Source organism: Crassostrea angulata, chromosome 1 (genome assembly GCF_025612915.1).
Source record: "Crassostrea angulata isolate pt1a10 chromosome 1, ASM2561291v2, whole genome shotgun sequence".
NCBI lineage: Eukaryota > Metazoa > Mollusca > Bivalvia > Ostreida > Ostreidae > Magallana > Magallana angulata.
The window spans coordinates 7218035-7237068 of NC_069111.1; positions in this window are offsets into that span (position 1 = coordinate 7218035).

Below are 19034 nucleotides of genomic sequence, written 5' to 3' on the forward strand. Positions count from 1 at the left end.
TAATACATAATAATTACACGTCTTATGCCATCCATTTATTAAGTAAATTTTCTGTAATTGTAAATAACTACTTATAATAAGTATATTGATATACTTTTGGCAATTATTTTAATGTATAACGTGAAAGTGAAAAATTCATCTTTTCACATTAAAAAGTGTTCCTTTAGACATTTATTTTATAGATGAACGGCATAAGACGTATTTTTGTGCATAAGGGTAATGATAATATATATGGTATTTAAACGTACTTTATACTTTTGAGGTACTATATTTGAAGGCATGTGTGTGATGCTCAAATTCATGATTGATTTTTTTTCACAATAACCACAAAGATAATTTAATTACAATAAGAAGACATATACTTTTACATCTTTCTTAAATTGATAATATCACTCTTTTTATTTTTAATTTGAAGACATGCATCTTTTACCTTGTCTGGTTTTATAGAAAAATTTAAACAACTAATTGTGAAAAAATTAAAGTGTTTCCTTTATTAAAAACAAAGTTCATTCATTGTTGAAAACGTTATGCTTAGTGTCATCGAGTTCTTTAAAATGCATAATAAATGTCGAACATCTAATTTTAAAAAACCTTGTGGAGTGAAATGAATGCTTCCTTTGATTAACAAGATAAAATGAATAACATGTAACACATTTTATCGATGTTCATAAAATATATGGAAAGACATGCAAGATATTTATTTTGTCAAGGAGATTTGTCAAGGAATGTCAAACGCTCCCACAAATCTGGGATACATTCAATACATATTTGCCATTAAAAGTGTCGTTAATTATAAAATGTAACAAATTAATAAGAAAGAAAATTCTAAGTCTGAATGTTACATATTTTGTTGAAATATATGTGTGATGAATGGTTCGAATTCCAACAATTTCATGAAACAGTATAAGATAAAAACATGTTTACATGTATATCTTCTTTTGTGCAACTAAGTAACGAAATAGCTGTTTGGGATGGAGGTTACACATGTAAATATTTAGATGTGTTTATTATGATACATTCAAGTTGATGTTTGTAGTTTTTGGTAGTTGATTTTAATCAACTCTCCTTTTCAGTTACTCTGGCAAAACGGAAATGAAACGGTGTTTTGACTAACGCAAAAATTATCACTTATGACAAGACTTAAAAGTTGAAAATAATCGATGAAATATATTCAGAAGCACTAAATTTCAAGAAAATTTATTTATAAATACATTGTTGATTTAAAAAAAAATAATAATCAGTAAAATCAATTCCTGTCAGTGCTTCAGTACTTTGGTTAATAATGTTTCATATTAATTTCCGTAAAGTAATAACAATACTCTATCAAAGGGTTGGAAAATATGTTTAACTTAAAGGGAACTATATGAGGCATTGTAATAGAGAGTAAATTAGAAATTGAAGGTTCACTTAAATGGCCATATTTTTCTGAACACTCAAGGAAATTGTTAACATTTGGTATTCTTTATCTCAGAACTTCATTTACTTTGTAGCTAGAAGACAGTGGATTTTGTTAAAGAACACTTTTTCACACATTCACTTTCTTTTAAATAACTGATTTGGTATAGTTTGTATTTAGAAATTAGTATGTCAGTTTGTCACCCAGAATATTTTGAAGCAATAAATATCAAGAAAATTTATCTATAAATGCATGGTAGGGAGAAGAATTATGTTTGTAGTTGTACGCATTTCAGCGCTAAAGTTCAATAAGACTCGTTCGCTGACATTGATTATCAAAGCGCCCTTTAAAATTGCTTGGGTATACAATTTTTCAGATTTATTTTGATTACCGATACAAAATAAGAGCAATGTTAAGGTTGACTGCGTTAGTTCTATCTTTAAATATTACACATGATTCATTAGGGGTTTTCCGTCTATAGCTCTGAATTCTTGTCGGAAAAGCCCGTAATTCATATTTAAAAAAGGTGCGTAATTATTTAAATACAGCTACAGATACACTACTTGCCATGCGAAATTACATATCGTTGATTTAAAAAAAATAATCATCAATAAACACAATACCTGTCAGTGTTTCAGTACTTTGGTTAATAATGTTTCATATTAATTTCCCGTTAAGTAATAACAATACTCTATTAAAGGGTTGGTAAATATGTTTAACTTAAAGGGAACTATATGAGGCATTGTAATAGAGAGTAAATTAGAAATTAAAGGTTCACTTAAATGGCCATATTTTTCAAGGAAATTGTCAACATTTGGTATTCTTTATCTCAGAACTTCATTTACTTTGTTGCTAGTAGACAGTGGATTTTGTTAAAGAACACTTTTTTCACACATTTATTTTCTTTTTAATAACTGATATGGTGTAGTTTGTATTTAGAAATTAGTATGTCAGTTTGTCACTCAGAATGCACCAAATCATCCAGATTACCAAAACTGTCGAATTTTATTATAAATGATGTTTGTTTTCAAATTCGTGTAAGAATTGCCAAAAGTTACATAATTTGAAGTAAAACTGCTGCTTTTTTAATTTAAAAAAAGAAACCCTAAGTAACGTGGTGCCTTTACCTTGATAATATCATGTACATGTATATTTTTTAATATTGTTTCTTATTTCTAGTGTTAAAATAAACCTCATCTCTACAAATTGAGTTAACGTTCTATTATTGAGAGCCCTAAGATGCTGAGTCATACAGAGTTGATGGGGAATGAGGTGTTCACTTAACTGGCCATGGTTTTTCTTAACCATCAATGGAATGGGCAATATTGAGTCAGCTTTTCATCAGACATTTATCCACTTTGTAAGTTATCAGAAAGTAGATCTGGGTTCTTTTTTAATGTTTTGTGGGGGTTTATTATTTTTCGCTCATTACACTTACCTTATCTTATTACGGGCCGCCATAAGGCGGTTCATTCTTTGATATACATTTAGAAATTGTAACTGCGTTTCTGCGGGACAGCTTTTTTTATAGAATTCATATTGTGCTTATTTTTATGATCAGAAGTAAATTAGCATGAAGAAAGATGTTTTATGCCTTTTAAAATATATTACATATTTTTTGCTTTACTCGTAAATGTAAAGTAGGTCATAAACTGTCGTGTTAGGTATGTTTTTATCGAGACTATACACTATTCGGAAAATTTCGGAGTTTTCCATTCATATCAAAACAATGTATCGGGATCGGTATCTGGGACATACTAAAGACTTGAAATACTAAACACCTGAATGATATGAAATTTTATATCATTGATATAATTGAATGACTGTGTTTATCTATTATATTTTCATTTGAAATGTAGTAATAAAATATCATGGAATGACATCTATATCAATTTTTTACGCAAAGATATGAAAGAACTGAAAATCTGAATTGACCTGAAACTTTTAGCTAACCTGATTTTTTTTTTTTTTTGATTTTTTTTTTTTTTTGAGAACCTTATGCAAATAAATGAAATGGTTATCTTCATAAGATGAAGTGTAGATAAAATTCATAATTCCATTGAGGAAAAAAAATTATCCGGCCTATCTTTTTTTACTGGATGAGCATGGTCTTACATGTACCTTTAAAATACTCCTTTTCTATTTTATTATGTGGTTCCTTGAAATTTCAAAACGTGTTGCTAAAAACATTTTAAAATTTACTCTTAAAATTAGTACAACCAACTTGTTAAATTCTTCTTTGTGGTGTGTTTTTATGTAAAATTAATAATGATTCATACAACAATTATATTTTGTGCGGCCCATTTGACGTTTGCGTCAATATGATTTATTGTTATTCTGTTATAAGCAAAGTATTGATAAGTTAAGTTTGAACACATAACATAATTGTTCTTTACATTGTATTTATGATGCAAAACCTTTAGGGCACATTAGTATTTTATGGACAAAAAATGTGTGTCTCAAGGTTATCTTTGAATAAAAAAATAATAGGGCTTTGTGCTCGGGAAATACAATTTTTTCTGTGAGAATAAATCTTAATGTTTCCCCCACGACCATGTAATCGATCTATAGATAAATAGATATATTATCCACGCTAGTTCTTGGTTTTAAAACTCTAATAGTTTAATTATCACTAACAATTAAAGCTGAACAATTATGTTGTTATGTTTGATTTTATTTTCTTAAATAAGAATTTCTAAATATTTCATGTTATAACATATACTGGCAAATCGTCATAAAAGTGATTCGATGTTTAAGCGAAGAGTCACTGAAACAATTATAGTATACTTGCAGATCAGAGAAGTAAACACTCGGTCAGCTGACCGGTCATTCTAGCAATTCCCTCAAACCCTGCCAAAATAGAGTTAGCAACATAGTTTCATTAAGTTAAGTATTCATCACTAACCACTTAATACCGAGTTTTAACACATGAAGCAGACATCAATATTTTGACAATCAACTTTGAATTGTCACACTGTTGCTATGGCTTTCAATGGATAGTAAAAATAAAAGCGGCCATTGCTCTAACGCCTCCCGTCAACTAAGTTTAAAATACCGTTTGCAATATAGATAGTATTTCAAACAAAATAATTTTATTTCAAAAGTCAAGAACCGTCATTGGAGTCTTGAAGTGCGCAAAATGTTTTTATTTTATTTGAACGCTGAAAAGTCATACAGACGTAATACAGTGACCTATTCATCAACTATCCTTTGGTCTTTTTATCGTGAATGGCCTTTATACACTGGGTTTGAGTAAGTCGCATTAATTGTCCTTACCATAAACCATTTTTAGTGAAGACTGTCAGTTCAGTAATTTTTTAGTCTATATATCCCCGGATTTAAAGCTCTGATGATAATTTAAATGTTTCAAAAAAATATCGGTACCAAATTTTTATTCAATTTAAACATGTTTGCATTTTAAAACTTAAGTTCACCCTGATACAAACCATACAATCGCAAATGTTATTTTCTCTACACTCCTATTTCATACGGTAGTAAACTCATTTTTTCATAGACGGCATAAATACCAAATAATGACAGTTTGATTTTAGTTTTCCTGCATATTCCAAACCGTCTTTCGGTCAAACACCAGTTTGGTCAATTTCGCTCTTTTTGTTCCGTCGAATCATCGTTGACTTTGACACGTAAATCCTTTTTGTATTCATAAATAGGTAATTTGGATGCGGATTTCTTACCTGTATGAAGAAATGACAATAACAAACCGTCAACCATCTCAAAAATCCATAAAAACGAAATACAAATTCAAAGCAGACCAACACGGTCCTCCAAAAAAGATAGAGGTAGGATCAGCCCCTGGGGCCATAAAAGTTAGACAAGCTCACTTTTGATCTCAGTCTCACTTTTACAAAAGGAATATATAGTGGAAAAGTGAGACTGAGATCAAAAGTGAGCTCGTCTAAGTTTTATGGCCCCTGGGACAGGTGCCTAGGAGGAGAGAGCATCCTCTGCTGACCGGTCACACCCGCCGTGCGCCCAATGTCATATGGGTAAAAATGTCATTATCGGGAAAAATATCGTAATTTTGGGAATATATTTTGATCGGGAATAACGGAGAAAAATTCTTGGACAATTCGGTATTCAATCAATAATATATAGCAGAGCAATCACGGACCTCTGGAAAACCTCAGAGGCAGGATCAGGTACCTAGGAGGAGTGAGCATCCTCTGCAAATTATCGACAAAATACTCCTGGTTTTCTTTTTTCAGATTCTTTTTTCAATTGGTCAAAATCTAACCCGCTATCAATATTTGATATTCCACAAAGTAATTTATTACAATAATACGGTCATAAATAAACTATACGCAAATGGCCGACTGGATTATGTAAACAAAGACATCTTTAAAATACAAGTACATTAGCAAAAGAGAATAATTATTTATTTAACTTTAATAAATGACTACGGGTAGGCCCTTTTCTTATAGGGGAAAGCCGGACCTTAAATGTTAACATTAAGGGTCCGGCCGGACCATTTTACAGGGCGGACCTTTAATTATACGACACCAGTCAGCAGAATGCTCACTCGTCTTAGGCACCTGATCCTACCTCTATTTGGAGGTTCGTGTTGCTCTGTTTTGAATTTGTATTTCATTTAATGGATTTTTGAGATGGTTCACGGTTTGTTATTGTCATTTTTTCATCAGGAAGTTAGACACGGCGCGAAATGTTTAAGATGAACGTCCTCGATGCTTCAATATACCTGCTTTGAATTTCTCCGGTCATTGCATTCATTATTCTCAGATAACTCTACCTTGGCATTTTCTTTTAAGAGCCTAAAATGTGTCAGTTGATTTTCAATTCATGAACTTTAAATCCAGTAATTCCAAAGTCACCGAGTTTTTTTTCTTTTAGTGACAGTGACATTAACCTCTTTCTCGATTTTCTTTACAGATCGCTTATTATTAAATGTTTCTGTGTTTCCAATTCTAACAACAGAAGAGCAATATATCTGTAACATTTTGCTATCTCTCTTAATTTCACACGAGGAACGTTGTAACATTTTTGCTTTTAGAACTTATTGGAGACATTTAAACTGTTTTCTGCTCTCTTTTTGTCTTTGTTTTTGGGTGTGTTTTCTCGTCCGTTCTTTTCTGACGCATTGTTCATTCTTTTCTGTTTTTCCAAATGCCATGCACGCCACATGAGATCCCGATCTGTCCCATTGCTTTTCAGTTGCCGATAAATACATGGTGAGATATATACAGAAAAACAAATTCCAATGAAATTCATCATTTATTCTCATCATATTTGAGAGCACGAATGGGCAGTAACGAAATGGATCTATTTAATATAATCATCCCTGATTATAGTAGGCTCTTCTGGTAACGTCAATATTGAAATCATTTAGAATGAAATTCCATTCAATCATATAAAAGAATATGTGGGTTTCGAAATGTTATAAGCGCAATAGACGGGACACATGTTGGAATTAAGTCCCCGTCTTTTGAGGAAAATGTATTTGTTAACAGGAAGAACTATCATTAAGTTAACATTATGGCCGTCTGTGATGCCAAATTAAAGTTTATTCATTTGGTAGCTAAATGGCCGTGATCCTCCCATGATTTATTTGTATGGAACAATTATATACTTTGACAACTTTTTGAAAACAAGATTCATTTTGGTTTAAACCACATACTAATTTAGATTCAGAAAAGTACGTGTATATATAATTTCATCATCACATCCTTCGTTAATATATATAAGGACACTTGAGTTTTGTAGATGATGTGGAGATATTCAACCTACGATTTGCTTTTGGTTTAATCCTAAGGCTTTTGTTTATTTAATAGAATACATGTTTGTTACAATGAAATCAAATTCACTGTATTACAGTCTGTATGAAATTATGTATTCCTAAAATGAATGCACTCTGAAATATATAGCATTATGTTCATTTGACGATCAATTATTTCATTTTTTTAATAATCTTAATGTAAATTATATGAAACCAACTTTGCTCATTGTCTACAACCAGAGTGCCAATGCCCCGTCTTTTCCGGATGCTGCAGTTTCTCCTTGACTGGATCTTGTCCTCTTAAGGTGTCACAAAACAATCAGCCGGCAAAATACCGCCACCAGTTTTTCTTTCTTCTCGGTTTTTGTTTTTTTTTTTTTTTTTTTTTTTTGTTTGTTAAATTTTCTTCTTGGTGCCGCTGCAGAGGACACCCCATTTTCTTTTAAAGGTCATTCGCTGTCCAAGAATATGAGCAATATACCGAATTAACTTTTGTACAAACAAGTTAAGCTTTTTGAAAAAGCTTACCGTCTTTAGAGCAATCTCTGAACAGCAATAAGATATCAAAGGATAATTTTTTTTTGATAAATGTCGCCTTCTTAATGCAATGGCGTCCTGAACATTTTTTAAGCGTGCGTGCTTAAAATTTAAAGTTGTTTTCAGCGTGGTATTTATTTGAGATCGACTTAAGTAGGTAAAAAGAGATCTTTGATAGGGTTGTATCACTATAGTAAAATCAAAGGTAGTCTCGCTTACACCAGACTCTCGCTCTCGAGATTTGACTCGTGCGAGATAAGTCCGCTTACCGCAGACTCTCGCTCTCGAGATTTGACTCGTGCGAGTCAAGTCACAGAGGGAGAGTCTGGGGTAAGCGAGACTAAATCAAAGGTAATACAACTGCATTCAGTATAATTCAGTTTTACTGATATTAGTTTTACCATATTAAATATACAAACTTGTTTACTGATATAAGCTATACCGTATCAATTTGTTTTGGTGTTTATATTATCGAAACAAAATGAAAAGAAATTATTTCAAGAGATGTTCCAGAATATTGCTTCAACTAGTTAACTTAAAGCCTGGATTTCACTTTTTATTATTCTTTCGTTTTCTCACCTTTTAAGATTTAAAATCTACAAGTTTAGCTTTTTTTAAATAGCTTACCGTCTTTAGAACAAACCCTAAACAGCAATTAGTTATCAAAGACAGTTTAATTCTTTTTATATAAATGTCACCTTCCTCTACATTTTATGTCATGTGTCGTTTAAGCCTGCGTGTCTAAAATTGAGAACTGCTTACCCGAGCTTGTAAGTTAAGATCCACTATAGGGTAAAAGAGATCTTAGGTAGGGTCGTAGACTCGTATTAATTTTTATAAAATCAAAGTTATACCACTGCATTTATCTATCTAAGGTGCAAATAAATTTACCGATATTAGGCATACCGCATTAATTTTTTTTATTTTGTATAAATATTTGAATAAACAATGCTAAAAGAAAACCAGATAATTCCAATAGATATTATAGAATGTTACTTTCACTAGTTTGACCTGAAAACCAAAGGCTGAATTTCATTCATAGCAATTTGTATTGCTTTTTCGTTTTCTCTCTTTTTAAGATTTGAAATCTACGAAATTTGTTAAGTTGTACATGAAAAAGATCATCAGAAAATTATCTCCCTTGCGCCGAACAGTATTTCAACCAATGAAATAAATGTAAATTTTCACATCATGTATTTTCTACTAATCACAAAGGAAAGGAAGTGCATAACCCGGAGACTGTAAATTATTTCAACTCTTTATACCGGCTTCCAAGGAAGACGGTAATGAAAATTGTTAAGTTGTACGTAAAAACGATCATCAGAAAATTATCTCCCTCGCACCGAACAGTATATCTGCCAATGAAATAAATGTAAATTTTCACTTCATGTATTTTCTACATGAAAGGTTCGTTCTAAAACATGGGAAATTTTCGTATGATTTTGGAATTTCATGCAAACGCGAGCAAGTATGGGCAACAGGCCGGGACGTCAGACCTTAAACGTTCACAAAGGACTCTTTAATTTTGTCCTTTAGCAGCAAGTCAGACCCAGTGCAGAATCTCATGAATTTTTTCAAGGTAAAAAGTCATGGTCTCTGACAAATCGACGTAAATGATTTGACACAATTATTTCCTCCTGAAACATGGTTTCGGGAAACTTCAACAACGCTAAAACTTTCCTGGTTGTTAGAAGGAGACTTGCCCCCATAGAATATCACAGGTTTATTGCGATATTCATTTAATTTACCATAAAATAGGTGAAACTAGGTGAAAATGAACTTAGGAATTAAAGCTTTAAGTGGGTCAAAAACAAACGTCTACAGTTTTTTCTTCTTTTAGCGTTTAATAAGTTTTGTGATTTTATTTTATGCCTAAACTATACCCAAAACAATTTGAACTGCTTAAAAATATGCTTAAATAGTGAGCATTCCTTTCAATTTCTGCGATGATTTTCAGTGTTAAAAATCGTCAGAATCCATGAGCTTCCGAGGCCTTCGCCCCCTGGGCCCCCACCAGGCTTCGCCCTGGACCCACTCGGGGCCACCTGGCGGCCCCAAGACCCCCTGCCATTTTAAACATGCACTTCGCACTGGCGTACATTGATTCTTGAATATCAAGTTTCTTAGGATAATGACTGATGAAATGACAAACATAGAAGATTCGATCATCTTTAAGTGCAATTTCTTAAAAAAAATCTTAAGAATGGTATCTTGTTTATGAACCCTTTTAATTTTGTGTTGATCTAAATTTCACAAAACTCATCCGTGTCAACCGATTTAATGTCTTCGAAACATGAAAAGGCTCTTTTGTCTGTATTTTTGATAATAACGGAACTGAATCCTCTCCAGAATGCTCTGATGTAACATCGACGTCTTCCTTGCTTCTCCTCTTTTAAGAACTTCTTGTGCTTTTTGTTCAATATCTGATTGGCGTCTTTTTTTCAACCATCCATTTGTTCACACGCTTCTTCTGATTGAAAAGGAAAACCTGTAGTTTTTTTTTTTCAAGATACGTATTACGTTTGATTTCAACGTTGGAACTTTAGGCTTTAATACACAAAGAAAGATAACTCTGATTAATTTTATCCAGTATTGCATAAAATCAAATTTTCAAAATACACACAAAAAACCAAACAAGAGATGGGGGATGGAGAAAGAAGTGGATTTGTGAGGTGGGAACGGCAAAATATTTTATTTTATTTTTTAGGGTTTTTTTTTTTTTTTTTTTTTTGGCATACTGGAGATATCCCAGAGCATCCTGTCAATACATTTTACAAATTAACTTATAACCTACATACTTATTTTATACAGTATCATATTATTTCGGCTGTTTCTGTAAAGATATATATTGAACGATTTGATTAAAATGCCAAATGCAAAGTTTGGTGGATTTTTTTCAATGTAAAGTATGTTCACGAAATTAAATGTTCATTGAAGTGCAATATAAAATCTCAAAATGTACTCGTGTGTAAGAATCATTGGCAATGAATTAATGAAACCTGAACGAACTCTGAAAACCGTAATTTTCACTTCATCCAAAATGATTTTAAGCAAATTATGGCCCAGTAAGTGGGGCTTGGGTTGGGTATTTTTTGCACCCTTATACTTTGTAATACATTTATCAGTAATTAAGAGGCCAGGTTTCTTTTTAGATGCTTTGTGCCAGGATTGTAATTTTTTGTGAAAAAATAAATATATCTAAATGATTAAACTAGTATCCCATAATTCTATTTTTATGATGTATAGCTCTGTTTTTCAAAAGAATACTATAAGTATTCTAAAATCATCTACGACTCATTTTCCTTCAATTGATTCTTATCACTTTTGAAAATCAATTTATTTTTTTATTTCTAATTTTCGAAATATTCCTCTTGCAATTTTATTATCAATATTCAAAGTTGTCTAAAATAGCATTTTCGAAGTAAACTGTTGTATTTCTGCATGGTGTTTGGCCTAGATATCCTTCAGGACCGGCCTGCATGCCCTTAAAAAATCTTACATATCTTGTTCAAAGAAATAAAGATAGAATTTTTTTAGGGGCACCCCGATCCTTGGGTCGAGTATTGCAAAAACCCGACAAACGTTTCGGAAACTGATTTCTAGTATAGTGGTCGATATTTATATCATTAAGTGAAAGTTCTGAATTGCTCATAAGGTCAAACCGCTGGCTATTTTACAGATGATGTTTTTGTGCCTTTGTTCCATCTTTGGGCATACTTTTTAGCTCACCTGAGCTTAAAGCTCAAGTGAGTTTATCTGATCACATTTTGTCTGTCGTCCCTCTGTCCGTAAACTTTTCACATTTTCAACATCTTCTCAAGAACTACTGGGCCAATTTCAACTAAACTTTGCACAAATCATCCTTAGGCAAAGGGGATTCAAAGTTGTGAAAATTAAGGGCCAAACCCTTTTTCAAGGGGAGATAATTAGAAATTAATGAAAAATTTTGAGAAATTTTCAAAAATTTTCTTCTCAAGAACCAAAGAGCCAGGAAAACTAAAACTTGTGTGGAGCATCCTCAGGTAGTGTAGATTCAAAATTGTGAAAATCATGACCCCCGGGGGTAGGGTGGGGCCAAAATGGGAGTCGAAGTTTTGCATAGGAATATTATAGAGTAAATCTTTAAAAATCTTCTCAGAAACTAATCAGCCAGGAAAGCTGAAACTTGCATGGAAGCATCCTCAGGTAGTGTAGATTCAAAGTTGTGAAAATCATGACCCCTGGGGATAGGGGGGCACAACGAGGGGGGGGGGGTCAAAGTTTTACATAGGAATATATAGAGTAAATCTTTAAAAATCTTCTTCTCAGAAACTAATCAGCCAGATGATTCTTTATTATTCTTAAGACTTTGACTCCAGGAAAATTCTTCGGCATCACAAGAAAATTCAGAGCAGTCTTCTTGAGAACTGCAATACTCAACATGTGATATGACTATAAAATCATCTTGTTAGAAAAGGGACTAATGATTATAAACATAAGAATATCCAGGGGGAAAATGGATTTTATTTATACAGGATCTACATGTATTATTGTACATTGTCCAGATAGTTTGTATTATGACTCCATTAAGCTGATTTTATCATACCTATTGTTCCTCAGGTGAGAGATGTGGCCCATGTGCCTCTTGTTTCAATATTGAAGCGAGGCTCTTTGAGATGGGCATTATCTTCATGATGTCTAGTTAAAAATCAAAGTACTGACGGGAGTTGATTTTATCGATTATTATTTATTTTAAAATCAACGATATGTAATTTTGCATGCATGGCAAGTTAATTCCTATCAGTATTTGAATTACGCACATTTTTTATAATATGAATTCTCCTACAGGAAATTTGTGAAAACCCAATATCAGTCATGTTGTGTAATATTCAAAGAATTACTCCATCAAACTGCGTATCAGTAATCGAAATAGTTATGAGAAATTGTATGGATCCTAGCAAAATTGAAGCCCGGTCTCGTTCAACCAGACTCTCAGCTGTTTCCGTTAATCTCCGACAAGCAAGAGAGATTCTCTGCTTGTCGGAGATTTACGGAGACAGCCGAGCGTCTGGTTGAACGAGACTATATTGAACTCTGGCGTAGGAATACATAAAATGTACGACTTCAAAAAATATCTAAATTGTTCGTACCATTTTAAATCTGACTATTTACAAGGTATCTATAAATTAGTTTCCTTGAAAAACAATGCTTAAGAACTCATTACATCGAATTTATTGATTAGAACTATAAGCTTTCAGCGGTGTTGATTTGTGCTTAGGTCCAAACACTGTTTCACTTTCGGTTTGCCTGAGTAATTGCATAGGAGAGTTGATTAAAATCAACTCCAAATAATCAATTATAATACATGTACATGTTAACCAATCTAGTAAATTAAAAAGAAAAAATTAAATTTGAAAAGATTGAGCTCAAATCATGTCTAGGTTCATTTTAAGTCTTATATATAGTTATAGTAAACATCATTTATCAATGCATGTTGGATGTTCTTTAAAACATCACACCTTTTTTCATTATTATGCATCCTTCGAAGAAGGGAGGGCATATTGCTTTGCCGCTGTCTGTCGGTCGGTCTGTCGGTCCACCAACAGTTTCCGTTCATTTTCTTCGCAGAGGATGAACATATTGAAATGAAATTTGGTATATAGGTTTATCATGATAATATCTAGGTCAAGTTCGATATTGGGTACGATCGAGCAATTTTCGACAGAGTTATGGCCCTTGGACGTAGAAAAATTCTAGTTTTTTGCAGTTTCCGCTCATTTTCTTCGCAGAGGGTGCATATATGGATTTGAAATTTGATATACAGATTAATCTAAATAATATCTAGGTCAAGTTTGATTTTGGGTATGATAAATCAATTTCTTGACAGAGTTATGGCCCTTGAACTTAGAAAAATACCAGTTATTTGCAGTTTACGTTCATTTTCGTTGTGGATGTTTCCAAGAGATAGGGGGGCATAAATGTTTCACAAACATCTCTTGTTTCTTTAAGAACTCCCTAGGTAGGAATTTGGCATAAACATGAAACAAGGTCAGGTCAAGTTTGGCTGAAACTAGCTTGTTACGTGCAGGAGAAACTTGAGGTACTGTGAACAAGTTCTCAATTGATATCCCCCGTAAAGAAAAAATCATAACTCAAGTAGTGTGCCAATGTAGAAAATGATGGATGATATCTATTTAATCGTCCATTTTCTATCAATAACAACCTTTTTTTTTAATTGCTTAATAATGCTAACATGAGTTCACCAACAAATTTCTATTCTTTAAATTCTATTTTATTTCAACTTTACTGTCAATGCATGCAGACATTTGTATCCTTGTGATATAACAAACATGACTGGAATCAAAAACGATAAACCACTTGTCAAAAAGCTATTAAATGTTTTGTATTTTTGGTGAACCGAGCCCGATTTTTAGTTCACCTGAGCTGGAAGCTTTTGTGAAAAATAAGGACCACGCCCTTTTGCAAAGGAAGATAATTATGAATTTATGAAACTTTTTGCGAAATTTTCAAAAATCTTCTTCTCATGAACCATAAAACCAGGTAAGCTGAAACTTGTGTGGAAGCATCATCAGGTAGTGTAGATTTAAAGTTGTGAAAATCATGACCCCCGCGGGTAGGATGAGGCCACAATGGGGAAATTAAGTTTTACATAGGAATATATAGAGTAAATCTTTAAAAATTTTCTTCTCAGAAACTAATCAGGCAGGAAAGCTGACACTTGTGTGACAGCATCCTCAGGTAGTGTAAATTCAAAGTTCTGAAAATCATGACCCCCGGGGGAAGGATAGGGCCACAATGAGGGATTTAAGTTTTACATAGGAATATATAGAATAAATCTTTAAAAATCTTCTTCTCAGAAACTAATCAGCCAGGAAAACTGACACTTGGGTGGAAGCATCCTCAGGTAGTGTAGATTCAAAGTTGTGAAAATCATAACCCCCGGGGGAAGGGTAGGGCCACATTGGGGGGTCGAAGTTTTACATAGGAATATATAGAATAAATCTTTAAAAATCTTCTTCTCAGAAACTAATCAGCCAGGAAAGCTAAAACTTGTGTGAAAGCATCCTCAGGTAGTGTAGATTCATAGTTCTGAAAATCATGACCCCCAGGGGAAGGGTAGGGCCACAATGGGGGGTCGAAGTTTTACAAAGGAATATATATAGTAAATCTTTAAAAATCTTCTTCTCAGAAACTAATCAGCCAGGAAAGCTGAAACTTGTGTGGAGCATCCTCAGGTAGTGTAGATTCAAAGTTGTGAAAATCATGACCCCCGCATGTAGGGTGGGCCACAATGGGGGGTCGAAGTTTTACATAGGAATATATAGAGTAAATCTTTAAAAATTTTCTTCTCAGAAACTAATCAGCCAGGAAAGCTGAAACTTGTGTGGAAGCATCATAAGGTAGTGTAGATTCAAAGTTGTGAAAATCATGACCCCCGAGGGTAAGGTGGGGCCACAATGGGGGGTCGAAGTTTTACATAGGAATATATTGAATAAATCTTTCAAAATCTTCTTCTCAGAAACTAATCAGCCAGGAAAGCTGAAATTTGTGTTGAAGCATCATCAGGTAGTGTAGATTCAAAGTTGTGAAAGTCATGACCCCCGCGGGTAGGGTTGGGCCACAATGGGGGGTCGAAATTCTACATAGGAATATATAGAGTAAATCTTTATAAATCTTTTTTTCAGAATCTAATCAGCCAGGAAAACTGACACTTGTGTGGAAGCATCATCAGGTAGTGTAGATTCAAAGTTGTGAAAATCATGACCCCTGGGGTACGGTGGGGCCATAATGGGGGGTCAAAATTTAACATATGAATATATAGAGTAAATCTTTAAAAATCTTCTTCTCAGAAACTCATCAGTTAAAAAAGCTGAAACTTGTGTGAAGGCATCCTCAGGTAGTTTAGATACAAAGTTGTGTAAATCTTGACCCCCGGGGGTAAGGTGGGGCTACAATGGGGGGATCGAAATTTTACATAGAAATAAATAGAGTTAATCTTTAAAAATCGTTGTCTCAGAAACTAATTAGCCAGCAAAGCTGACACTTGTGTGGAAGCATCATCAGGTAGTGTAGATTCAAAGTTGTGAAAATCATGACCCCCAGGGGTAGGGTGGGCCACAATGGGGGGTCAAAGTTTTACATAGGAATATATTGAATAAATCTTTCAAAATCTTCTTCTCAGAAACTAATCAGCCAGGAAAGCTGAAATTTGTGTTGAAGCATCCTCAGGTAGTGTAGATTCAAAGATGTGAAAGTCATGACCCCGAGGGTAAGGTGGGCCACAATGGGGGGTCGAAATTCTACATAGGAATATATAGAGTAAATCTTTAAAAATTTTCTTCTCAGAAACTAATCAGCCAGGAAAGCTAAAACTTGTGTGAAAGCATCATCAGGTAGTGTAGATTCAAAGTTGTGAAAATCATGACCCCCGCGGGTATGGTTGGGCCACTAAGGGGGGTCGAAGTTTTACATAGCAATATATAGAGTAAATCTTTAAAAATCTTCTTCTAAGAAACTAATCAGCCAGGAAAGCTAAAACTTGTGTGGAAGCATCATCAGGTAGTGTAGATTCAAAGTTGTGAAAATCATGACCCCCGAGGGTAAGGTGGGGCCACAATGAGGGATTTAAGTTTTACATAGGAATATATAGAGTAAATCTTTAAAAATCTTTTTCTCAGAAACTAATCAGCCAGGAAAACTGACACTTGTGTGGAAGCATCATCAGGTAGTGTAGATTCAAAGTTGTGAAAATCATGACCCCTGAGGTAGGATGGGGCCATAATGGGGGGTCAAAATTTAACATATGAATATATAGAGTAAATCTTTAAAAATCTTCTTCTCAGAAACTCATTGGCTAAAAAAGCTGAAACTTGTGTGAAGGCATCCTCAGGTAGTGTAGATACAAAGTTGTGTAAATCTTGACCCCCGGGGGTAAGGTGGGGCTACAATGGGGGGGTCGAAATTTTACATAGAAATAATTAGAGTTAATCTTTAAAAATCGTTGTCTCAGAAACTAATTAGCCAGCAAAGCTGACACTTGTGTGGAAGCATCATCAGGTAGTGTAGATTCAAAGTTGTGAAAATCATGACCCCCAGGGGTAGGGTGGGCTACAATGGGGGGTCAAAGTTTTACATAGGAATATATTGAATAAATCTTTCAAAATCTTCTTCTCAGAAACTAATCAGCCAGGAAAGCTGAAATTTGTGTTGAAGCATCCTCAGGTAGTGTAGATTCAAAGATGTGAAAGTCATGGCCCCCGAGGGTAAGGTGGGCCACAATGGGGGGTCGAAATTCTACACAAGTTTTATCAGGTAGTGTAGATTCAAAGTTGTGATAATTAAAACCCCAAGGGGTAGGGTGGGGCCACAATGGGGGGGGGGGGGCAAATTTTAACATAGGAATATGATACATGTAAGCACGCCGTAGAAGCGTTGTGAGGTCGCCTTGACAGCGCCGTAAGGTCTCCAACAGCGCCACGAGAGCTCCGTCGGCGCGCTCAAGGAACGAAGTGTAGACGCAGTAATAAGTCAATTGCGGAGTCCTTTGGGATCTCACTGCGTCTCTATCGCGCTCTCACTGCACATCCACAGCGTTTGAACAAGTTGTTTTTTTTATTTGGCTGCGTTCACACAGCGACCCCATAGAGCTGTTGCTGCGTTCATCGCGCTCTCGTGACGTTTCTTCCGCGTTTATACCGCTCTCACACGGCGTTTCTAGCGCGTTGTCAATAAGACCACGAAAACTCGATAAAATTAATGGCTGTTGTACAATAGCAAGCGATGTGATAATTATCAAACTGAATGTAGATGACTATGTAAAAATTAGCATTTGCTTATATTCCAATAACTATGGACGTGGATGGAATTCATGCCATTTGGTTCTGATGTTTTCGCATCTTTTCAATGTTTTCTAACAACTAATAACGGATCTTTTTGTAGACCTGACTACTAGGAGTTTTGTCCTAGTTTTTCACAAATTGTTTAGAAGTAGTTATGTTTCAATTACAATGCACCTTTTCAGAAAATCAAAACAATTTTTTAATCATTTATTTACTAGTTGTTAATTCTTGTTTGTTTCCCATGCAATTGTACAAATTGATATTAACCTACCAAGAAGTAAAGAACGTCTTGTGCACGCAGTCAGCGCGCATAGCACGCCGTAGACGCGCGGTAAAAACTCCTAGCACGTCATGAGCGCTCGGCAGAAACTCAGCGAGAGCGCAGTTAATCACCCAGTAGAACTCCGTGGAAACGCAGGTACACGCCGTGGGAGGAGGCTCCGTAAGAACGCCTCGGTCGCCGTCAGGACGCCGTGACATCTGCACTTGTAAAACTTTCAAATAAAACTGTACTTTTTTGCTGAATTTTCCTTGCGATCCTACGGCGATTCCATGAATTTTACAACGCCGTGTTGACGCAGTTTGGTGTGAAACAGCCTGCAGACAACAAAGAAATTTGCTAAGTCTCCAAGTGCCTATCAACAGAAAAGTAATTACTGCAGGAATTGCCAGAAAAATTGCTTGACGTAATCTTTCGTTTTATAATAACGAGATTTTATTTAAAAGAGACGGCGAAGACGGACTGTCAGCATTGCTTGCTGAATCTGAATCAGGAAGGGTCAAAGTGTCGAGTTTGCAAAAAGTTATTACATCTCTTTGTGACTATTTCTTAAAGTAAGCATATGTAGAATTTTGTTCCCTGCATGAGGGTGAGAGAGAGATGTGTAATCTTCAAACAGATATGTAATCCAGCAATTCTTTTATTAAATTATTATTTTTTCATGTACACTGCATTACTATTTTATATTTTTCTCGATTTCCCATTGAATTTGCTTTCTCATTGCATGCATGTGCACACAGCATGCTTTTAATGTTAACTAAATTTTAGACAGTAGTACTGTATTAGACTGTGCATTAAATATATAGCTACATGCTATTCATGTTGTAATGTCATATATAGTGTTGCAATTCTAATAAATGAAAGTTATAATGAAAAAAAGTATTGTTTGATTGTTCTTTGTTAGTGACACTACTGTTTTCGAATGTGCACTGAATATAGCAATGTCATATTGTAATGACATATAGTGTTTTAATTCAGCAAGAAATATCATGATGTAACACAGTATTGTTTGATTGGCTTCTTTGGAGGTGAGATATACTGTATTACCCTTGCTTGTCAGTCTGTCTGCAACACATTTTTGTAATATTTTTCTTGGCAATTTTGAATTTAAACTGCATGACGCTCTTTGTTTAGGTGTACCATATGGGATTCAATTTTGTACCAGTCATAAATCAACGTCCTGTTAAATGACTTCACAATTGAGCATTGGCTTCACAGCAGTCTTGTTGT